At 35.3% G+C, this 11,006-nt stretch overlaps 1 long non-coding RNA gene across 4 annotated transcripts; it reads left to right on the top strand.

Moving 5' to 3' along the window:
• The first annotated feature begins 525 nt into the window (after nucleotides 1-525).
• On the top strand, nucleotides 526-10,174 carry LOC109208762. 4 transcript variants are annotated; one of them, XR_002065255.1, is made up of 5 exons: nucleotides 526-1,086; nucleotides 2,461-3,466; nucleotides 8,766-9,016; nucleotides 9,542-9,684; nucleotides 9,796-10,174. It is a non-coding gene; the product is annotated as an uncharacterized LOC109208762 (long non-coding RNA). The 4 variants fall into 4 exon arrangements; XR_002065254.1 differs by having other exon boundaries at nucleotides 526-1,546; XR_002065253.1 differs by having other exon boundaries at nucleotides 526-3,466; nucleotides 8,837-9,016.
• The last annotated feature ends 832 nt before the right edge of the window (nucleotides 10,175-11,006 follow it).

Below are 11,006 nucleotides of genomic sequence, written 5' to 3'. Positions count from 1 at the left end.
AACTAAAATGAATAATGGATAAAAGAAGTCAACAATTTCAACAGCCACAATCACAACAATCCCCTGTCCCACACAGTCAATATCTTAATGATATTTGTGGATGTGAAAGTGACATACCATAATACTAAATTATTGTTGTAATTTTCTCATCTCGTTATGTTATTTAATATATTTTCAATTTTAATCTACGTCAGTCGCTACTATATTAAATATTTATTTTTATGTTATTTAACGAACATTGTGTTATTTATTAACAACATATTATATTGTATGTTTCATGTTTGTGATGTTATATTTTATATATAATTATAACTTATAATAAATTAACTTATAATTTTATATAAAAGTAAATATATACCAAAAATAATTTATAACAAGTATACACCAAAATTAAAATATAAAATTTAAACGCTTAGTGGTACGACGAATGGCATTTGCGTTAATAACACCAAAAGTGAGGTCAAGTTTCTAATTAGACTATGATTCAACGTGTTAATTTTGGACAAATCCACGGGAAACCTTGGTTCTTCTTTGTGAATTTCAGTTTGTCTCTCTCTCTCTCTCTCTCTCTCTCTCCTTCTTCCTCCGTGTTTCTCTTCCGACTCTACCCCTCTGACTTTTGAGTTTTGCTCTTTCCTTTTTTATTCAGCGTTTAATTTCTTTTATAATTTATGTTTTTGCTTTAAGTACTTTTTGAGTTTCAATAGTGACTTTTCAATGGCTATAGAAAAGCAGAAAAATTGATATCTTCTTCGCGTTTCCTCTGTTTTTTCAAAATAAAATTATGAACATCTTGAGCTTGGGTCGTTTTTTGTTTGATTCATTACATGCATGTTTGAAATTGGTTTCAAAGGTCGAGGCAATGATGATATTCTGGAATATGAAATTATTTAGGCATAGCGACAATCAAACCCGTATCTTGGCTTGGGAAACCTTGGGTGGTATGTGATTTGAGGTTTCTATATCACATGCAACATGTTCTTCTGATTTGGGTATGCGATTTTGCTTTCCTAATTTGAATAGATTGTCCACTCTATTTTTCCAACAGCAGATTCTTCGTTCTCTCTATCTCAAGCAATCTTCAAGGTAAGGGAATGCTTTCAAATTTGAAAGAAAGATTTTCGCTTTCTTAAAAAAATTTAACCTTGAAGATGGATTTTGTTTTCCTCTTTGATGTTTTGATCAATATTGTTTAACGAAGTAATGCAAAGGAGAAATTCTCTTTTCCCCTAGAAGGTTCTGGAGACAAGTTTACTGAATAAGTGAGTGAACATGTAATTATATTTTTGGTAGAATATATGAGGATAATAGTTTGAATTAATACATTAAACAAGGTGATCAGTTGATATTCCCCTATTCAATTGATAATAGGGTAAGTTTTCTTCAAGAAAATTTCTACTAAATTTACATTTTGGTTGCTGAAATGCTATTCTTGCTTAGTATCTGTTACTCACAGTTGGAGACTGTAATTGACGGAAGACAAGCTGCTACTGAATTGCTACTTAAAAAGAGAAAGTATTGGCCCTTTCAGCATTAAAAGAGTAATGTATGTACCCTGTAAGTGAGTGGACTTTTTAGGAGCTTAGAGAGAATATTTTTTTTTTCTGTTGCTAGCTTTGTTTTAAACTGCATATTAATTGTATTTTTTTTTTTTTGAATAAAATGACCGTAGTATATTCATGAATAAATATGATACATATGTTTTGTTATTCTAAAACTTGGTGCTTTTTATTTTTTGTTTGGTTAAATTTGTTTGTTTTGGTGAAAGAGGTGGTGCTACATTCTTTTAGAATGGTTACAATAAAAAATTATTTCAATGATTAAAATACTTTCTGACTCTATAACTTAGTGAAAACATAGTGGTCATGAAAGAACGGAGAATTCTACATTCTATTCTATGCCATTATAAACTTACACAAATGGGATTGCTTCCTAGCGTGGGACCAACCCAAAGGAGATGAGATAACTTTGGTGTAAAAGACGATTTGTTTTGGCAAGTCTTTTGAAAAATAAAGTCGAGAAGTCAATACCACCATTGTTCGCATTCTTAAGTTACTTGCTTAAATTCCAATTATTCTTGTAAATTTCGTTCTTTGAGGTTTTTTATAGGTCATGTAATCATATTGGAATTTTTATGTGCAAGTGTGACTTATCACCAGCTTAAAATTGGATTACATAAAAATTAATGAATGCTGAAAGCATTTCCTTTTTGTTCCCTTTTCTTTCTATATTCCACTTCTGAAAATCCTTTGAGGATTGCGTGGCAGTTCAAGTCCTAGAGGTTATGAGTATCATCTCATTTAACATACTTTAGAGGAAATTCATGCCAACAATAAATAGTACATTCTTCGAAGCGTAGTGATAGTTTTACTCATTTTTGATATATTCTATTAATAAATCCACAATGATATTCTTTGGTTCGAGTATATGTCTAACCTACCTCTTTTTTCACTGTGAAAGGTTCATCCTGAAAACTATTTTCCCGTGGCTTGTGATTTTATGGTACTTGAAAACCTGAAAGGATGAGCATATTCTGGCAACTTATATAATTTTGGACCTCATCAAGGAAGCGACATTAGCCCTGCTACATTTTTTTCTAGTCTGGTAAGGTGTAAGAGTATTACAACGATGTAACAATAGAAAATGTTAGCGAAGTTGTTGAATATTAGCTGAAATATCATGGATTTCTAACAAGACACAAGTACCACACATACCCCTTCTTTCGTCATGTACCTCTTACTGCTTATGCGTTGGTGAGTGTATTCATACACCCTTGTTCGACAATAGGTTGGTTGATATTTAATACAAGTGAGAGAATTCATACTCATGTAAATATAGCTTTGCCTTCATCTGTGGAGGTTAGAACAAGTATGCTTTCATCTGTATTGGTGTCTCGCTATCTATGAGGAAATTCTATTGAAGTAAGAATGAATGGATTTCCTTTATGATTGGTACTTATATCATATGAATATACTTTATTTTGTTCTGCTACTATTCATTTCTAAGGTGTGATGGTGTATTTATATATGAAGCATTTGTAAAATTCTTGTTGGATTGATATTGTCCTATTGAACTTTAAGGATGATAAGAAAAACAATAAAGAAAACGAAAGTTTGTTGGCTTTGGCTTTTTATTTCCCTCATTTCATTAGTTAATATCTTGATTATGCGGGGGGGAAATAGCAAGCACATTTAAGAAATGAAAGAAGCAGAAGTCGATATGGTTGTAGTATATTGATAATTTGATATCTTGACGATCACGGTCATGGACCTACTTTAAGGATATCCATATGGAGAATTTAGTATATCTAATTGATGGTCATGTCTTTATTATCGATGGTTCATCGAACTTCGTATTTGGAGTCCATGTGGCTTGATACAACTTATGAATTTTGAATACGAGAAACTACGTTGGAGACCAAGAGATTTTGATATGGAAGAGTTTCGGGTGCTAACTTCCTGAAAAGGTATGCTTTTACTTCCCGAAAAGGTACACTTTTGCAACTGATTACTTTCTGATGTCGGGAATGTGTATGACCTAAAAAAAATTCTTATGAACTCTATTAAAACAATCTCTCTTGTTCTGTCTGGCATTAATAGTACTGTATCTACCATGGCTTGTAATTATTTTCCAAGGGCAGAAGTGTAAGTTTGAGTAAACCCAAGAGATTAGAACATATATCTCACATTAACTGCAAGACTGTGAAGCTCCCCTATGTAGTGCATACTCTCTCTCTTACATCCTAATGTCTGAAAAGAGATGATTTTGTTTGTGTTAGGAGCGAAAAAAATCAGGTGTCATGCAAAAGCTAGCAACGCAAACCTTGAACGACGATAAATCAGACAAAAAAAGAGAAATATACCAAAAGAGACACAAACATATAACGTGGTTCGGTCAACTGACCTACGTCCACGGCGGAGATGAGCAATCCACTATAATAAAATAGAGTACAAAATATCGAGAGAACAACCTCACGAAGAGTCAAACACAAGTGACACACTAACACTTGTCCCGTAAAGTTCTCCCCCCTAAACAAGACTCTCAAGCCCCCTATAGCTACATTGTGGATGCTACTGAATGTGAAGGAAGAATCCTCAATTTATAGAAGTCCAAACCTTTTCCTACAAGAAAATGGACTAGCCAAATATGGAAGAATTATATTTTCCTTCTAGGAAAAGAAAACCCAATTATGGTAAATATGTTGTCCTTTCCTTTATGAGATAGAAAAACCGATTATGGTAAGAAAATCTGGACAAACACCTAACAATTCTCCCCCTTGGCCTGAATTTTCTGACAAAACAAACTTGATCCACCTTCTCCATATAATCTTCAACGGGTCGCGTCTCCAAATCTCCACCACGAAGTTTGTCTCAACGTGCGTAGCACACCGGTCAAATTTCTCAGACAAAAATCACGATTATCGTCAAATATGTTGCGGCTAGAACTGAACCCGCCAAGATGAACCTGTCCTGAACCTCGCTCTGATACCACTTGTTATGTTGAGGAAGAGGCAAACCTGAAAATAACAGAAGATAAAGAACACCAAATTTTAACGTGGAAAACCCTTCAAATCTAAGGTAAAAACCACGGGATGACAAAGATCCAAAAAGCTCCACTATAACAATAAGAAGGTTACAAAAATTTCTCCAAATTGGCTACACAACAAGGGCCAAACACTGAGCAACAATAGCAACAACTAATCAATTGAAGAAAGAGTATAATCCACAAAAATGAAGATGTTGTTCGAGGCTCGAAATCAGATGCTACGAGCCTCCAAATCCGATCTCCACCGTTCAAATCCAAGAACAAGATGTTATGAACACTCAGTAAAAATTTCAGCCAGATCCAACGGTTAACGAATCGGAAAACATGATTTGAAGTTGGCTGGTCGGAGTAAAAATCTGCAGCAAAACAAATACTTTTCTTCTCTCTTGATGAAAGCTCTCTCAAAAATCACTCTTATGTGCTTAGGTCTTTGAAAGACTTGTATCAATGAGAATAAAATAATTCTCCAAGGTTGTCCTATTTATAGATCATGAGTGGTGCTTTCTCTTAAAGCCAAAACCCACTCAAAATAGGAATAAATACCGAATCCAATTCTGAATGGGAATGGAAACCAAAAGAGAATAGGATTAGGCCATTGGGCCTTTGGCTGGACAACATGGGCATGTGCCCAACAAACTCCCCCTCCAGCCAAGGGGCCAAATGTGTCTTCAAGTAGAGGAACTATTGACAGGCTTCATGCCTGCCAATTTTCTGCAAAACGCATGCTTATCTGCAAGCTTAACTACGAAGTCCTCAGACTGCTCCATATAAATCTCCTCATTTGAATCACCATGAAGAAAAGTAGTCTTGACATCCATCTGCTCAACTTTTAAATCTAGACTTGCGGCTAAGCCTAGAACCACACGAATAGAAGACATCTTCACAACAGGGGAGAAAATTTCATCAAAGTCAACTCTCTTCTTTTGGCCAAAACCTTTAACAACTAACCTCGCCTTGTATCTAGGCACAGAGGTATGGTTATCTTGCTTTATTCTGAATATCCATTTGTTAGATAAAGCTCTCTTACCTTTCGGCAATTTCACTAACTCATATGTGCCATTCTCATGGAGTGACTTTTATCTCATCTTCCATGGCTTCGATCCAATGATCTTTGTGATTATCTTGCATGGCTTCATCATAATTTTCAGGTTCTCCCATGTCAGTCAAAAGTACATACTCATCAGGAGGATAGCGCATGGATTTTTTCTTCTCCCTTGTAGATCTTCTAAGAGAGGTTTCAGGAGCATTCGAAGTAGTTACATGTGCAGGAATTGGTTGCTGATCAACCACAACTTCATCAACTGGAGCATCCATAACATCTATACAATGATGATCATTTTGATCTTGATCACTATCACCATCATTGTCTTGGGTTCCTTCATGTGCAATAGGTGCCTTAGCAATTGAAACTTGATCAATATCAACTAAGCTCTCATTACTCTGAGAATCTATCTTCTCAGCTTTGTCAATATCTTCAATAGTTTGGTCTTCAAAGAATATTGCATCACGACTTCTAATAAGTTTATTGTCAACTAGATCATAAAAACGATACCCAAATTCATCTTGACCATAACCGATAAAGATGCACTGCTTAGTTTTGACATCTAGTTTCGGTCTCTCATCTTTAGGAATATGCACACAAGCTTTACACCCAAAAACTCTCAGGTGATCATAAGAAACATCTTTGGCAAACCAAATTCTGTCGGGGACATCACCATCTAAAGCAACAACAGGAGACAACTTGATAACATAGGCAACAGTATTAAGTGCTTCCGCCCAAAATGTATTTGGAAGTTTAGCCTCTGAAAGTAAGCATCTAACTCTCTCAACTAGAGTTCTATTCATCCTCTCTGCCAAACCGTTCAATTAAGGCGCAGTGTTTTCTGATGACGAATTCCTTGTTCCTTGCAATAGTTATCAAAGGCACCACAATATTCACCACCATTGTCAGTGCGAATACATTTTAATTCCTTCCCCGTCTGTCTCTCAGCTTAGGCCTGAAATTCCTTAAACACCCCAAGTGCTTGTTCTTTAGATTTCAAAGGATGCACCCAGAGCTTACGAGAATGATCATCAATGAAGGTCACAAATTAAAGTGCACCACCTTTTGGCTTTACTTTAAAAGGACCACACAAATCAGAGTGTAGTAGCTCCAATAAATCGAGCTTTCTTGAGGGAGGATGACTATGAAAGGAAACCCTTTTCTGTTTGCCAGCTAAACAATCGATACACCTTTCAGCTTTGCTGGTTTCAATCCAGAAAGCAAACTTTTCTTAGCCAAACACGTAATCCCCCTATCGCTCATATGACTCAATCTTCTGCGCCACAATTCTGATAAAGTATCACCTTCCACCATATTTATTGAGTCATTAAGAATAGAGCCCTGTGTCACATATAAATAACCAGACTTAACTCCGTGAGCCACTACTAACGAGCCCTTAGTGAGCTTCCATTGGCCATTAAAGAGGGCATTATGGTAACCTTCATCGTCTAATCTTCCTGCGGAGATCAAATTGAAAGGAAAGTCTGGAGCATGCTTGACATCTTGAATAACTAACGTTGAACCATTATTAGTTTTCAAAAACTGTGCCAACACCAAACACCTTAACTTCACTGGCATCGCCCATCTTTAACACTCCAGAATCAACAGCAGTATAAGATGAGAAAAAATCTTTTCTTGGTGTGACATGTGAGGTAGCTCCAGAATCTACTATCCAGCTAGTCTCATGGGATACCAAATTGATGACGTTTTCATCATAAGCAAAAAGAAGGTCATCTCGAACAATATCATCAACATTGTTCTCGTTATTTTCAGCTTTCTTTCCTTCTCTAGTGTCTTGATTCAACTTGCGGCAAAACCTTTTGATGTGTTCTTTCTTGCCACAGTGGTTGCATGTAATATTATAGTATTTGGACCTTGACTTACTTCTACTTTACCTCTATTCATTGAGCCTCTTGTTCTATCTCTCCCCCGGTCTTCTGTAACCAATATATCTGCTTGTGAGGACGAACCCTGAGATTTTCTCCTTACTTTCTCGTTCAACACACCACTCTTGGCATATTCCATGGTCACCTTACCTCCAGAAGCTGAATTTGTCAAAGAAACACGAAGAATTTCCCAAGAGTCTGGCAGAGTATTAAGAAGCCAAAGTCCTTGTATCTCATCATCAAAATTAACTCCCATTATAGATAGCTGATCAAGGACGCCCTGAAAATCATTTATATGATCAAGGATAGGGCTGCCTTCCTTGTATTTAAAGGTCATCAATTGCTTTAGCTAAAACAATTTGTTGTTCCCGGTTTTTGAAGCATAAAGAGTCTCTAGCTTTTCCCACAATGATCTCGCATGTATCTCGTTCACAATATGGTTGCGAACATTATCTTCAACCCATTGTCGTATATATCCACATACTTGTTGGTGCTCGAAATCCCAATCTTCATCGGATATACTCTCGGGTTTATGAGCTGAAAAAATGGGTAGATACATCTTCTTCACGAACAACGAGTCTTTCATCTTGCTTCTCCTGACATTATAATTTCTCCCATTTAAACATACCATCTTGCTCATATTCGCCTCCATTCCTTAACCACCCGGATAAATAACCAAGGCTCTGATACCACTGTTAGGACCGAAAAAAATCAGGTGTCATGCAGAAGTTAGCAACACAACGCTTGAACGACGATAAATCAGACAATAAAAGAGAAATATACCAAAAGAGACACAAACATATAACGTGGTTCGGTCAACTGACCTACGTCCACGACAGAGATGAGCTATCCACTATAATAAAAGGGAGTACAAAATATCGAGAGAACAACCTCACGAAGAGTCAAACACAAGCGATACACTAACACTTGTCCCGTAAAGTTCTCCCCCTAAATAAGACTCTCAAGCCCCCTATGACTACATTGCGGATGCTACTGAATGTGAAGGAAGGATCCTCAATTTATAGAAGTCCAAACCTTTTCCTACAAGAAAAGGGACTAGCCAAATATGGAAGAATTATATTTTCCTTCTAGAAAAGAAAACCCAATTGTGGTAAATATGTTGTCTTTTCCTTCATGAGATAAGAAAACCGATTATGGTAAGAAAATCTGGACAAACACCTAACAGTTTGCACTATTTTTTAGTGTCTAAGTTTTGTTGTTACATAGAATATGGCATTGCTTTCTCCCTTCTTCAATTCTGCACCTGATATTTTATTGGCTTTACTTACAAGGAATTTACTGAACTTGGTTGTGCGTCCAAGATGGAAAACAGAACTGACTTTTTTTGGGATTCCCTTGGTAGACAACAATTTCAGTCACTTCTGTGTATGATTACTGGTGGTGAAGACAGACCTGATGTTCTTGACGTGGGATGTGAATATGGTCTTGTAAGGGCTCGTGGTGCAAAACTACTTGATGGATAGACTTATCCATTTCCGAATACCCAAACTACTAACTTTACTTATGAGGACATTCTTTTGAGGTAATTTAGCATAATTTTATCTTCCATGACATTAGATTGGTGCACAGGATATAAGTTATGTCAGTTAGTTCTCAGTAAACCTGATATACTCACCCTCCATTACTGTTAAATGACTATGTTATGAATTATCATATGGAGAGATGAAATGATAAAGGTGATGTTTTAGGAAAAGTTGAACTACTTTCAAGCTTCTTGGTTTTGTTTATGAGTTTGTATATAGAATGCCTAACTTAATTGATAAGTATCTTTTGTCCGTCATATTTGTGCGTTAAAACTAACTAATGTATGATTGTTGTGTATGAACTTTTAATTATTTAGAGTAGGAGTAGTAATGTATCTAAAACAGTTTGAAACAAATATTTTTATTCGTAGAAATTCATGAAATTATGCTAACCGGACAAAAGTTGCATATGTATTTGTTTGATCAATACACTAAATAACAAAATTTTCCATACATGTTCAAACAGGTTGTTTAAAGCAGTATTCTTTGACTCTTTCTTTTTTATTTTGCACATATTTTTCAAGGATACAAAGTTGCTACAGCAACATCTGCGGAAGATAAGAAGAGTTAAAGATTTTAGCATGTTGCTGTTAAAAGCTGTGGCGAACATGAAATCTGTTGCTACCCTGTTATGGGAATCAGAACAACTGGTTCTTTTAATGGCCAAGTAAGTTTTTGGTTCTCTTACAAGGATCAATGTATATGAAGTTGGATTCTTCTATTATGCATTAGATTTGAATAATTTGGTGAGAAATGTGCTTCTTCTTAACTTGTGCAGAAGTTCCTCTCACAGTATAGCATATATTGATGTAGGCAAAGAACTGGAAGGTAGAAAAAATGAGAAGGTTTAGTATTCTGCATGGGTGAAAGCAAGTAGATAATCTTCATCAATCACTTGTTTATCTTAAATGTTGATTGTATTGATTTTTAGCAAATCCATTCCTCAAATTGCTTCAAGGCAACTAGACTGTAAGATTCCATCCTGTTGATGTTCTGTTTCAGTTGTTTTTGAGTAAAAAGGGTAATGCTATGTTGCAAATTTAGAATATGAAAGTTTGTTTTCTTGCAAGCTGCAAGCAATGTCGACCATCATTCACCGTATACATGGGTACAAATTGCAAAACAGGGAAAGTATAATACTGCCGGAACTTGGTTCATTCTCCTGAGTGCTGATACATTTCATTTCTTATACAACAAAAATATTGTGCAAAAACGATGATTGTGGCAGCCTGGAAAAAGAAGTGACATCAGTTGACTGAGTCTATTGCCAAGTTATTTGTGTATGATAACTGGGCGTTTGGACATAAGAAATGTAAAATTCCAAAAAAAAAAAGTGAAATTTTTTTCAAGTGAAAATTGTATTTGAAAATGAGAGTCGTGTTTGGACATGAATATAATTTTGGGTTGTTTTTGAAGTTTTGTGAGTGATCTGAGTGGAATTTTGAAAAATAACTTTTTGGAGTTTTTCAAATTTTTAAAAAATATTAAAATTCATTTTCAAGTAAAAATTGGATGCCAGACACTAATTTTGAAAAAAAAATGAGAATTTTCGAAAAAAAGTAAAAAAATTCTTATGTCCATAGGCTCTTATAAGTTTGTTATATTTGTAAATAGCATTCTAGGAGAGCAAATCCTTGTGAGACTATGTATATTATTTCTATTTCAGGAATAAAAACTTGTTTTAAACATCTTTCGGGCACGATTTATTCCCAGGCACCAATATGTGAGAATAATATTGTGAATCTATTGTAGACAATAAATTTGGTTCGAGAAAATAAAATCAAGACCGAGAATATCGCAACAATCGTAGTATTTTATTTCGAATATTTGAGTGTACAATCTCTATGAATCCTCTGATTCTTTTTTTCAGCAGTAAATAAATTCAAGGGCTTTTGAGCTTGATCTTGAATTTGAATTTGATTTATTCGTCGGGAACACTTTGATTGTTGCCACGAATTGTATCACGAACAAGTAGCCTTGATCTTGAAC

Source organism: Nicotiana attenuata, unplaced genomic scaffold (assembly GCF_001879085.1).
Source record: "Nicotiana attenuata strain UT unplaced genomic scaffold, NIATTr2, whole genome shotgun sequence".
Lineage (NCBI taxonomy): Eukaryota > Viridiplantae > Streptophyta > Magnoliopsida > Solanales > Solanaceae > Nicotiana > Nicotiana attenuata.
This window is presented reverse-complemented; position numbering and strand designations above follow the sequence as displayed.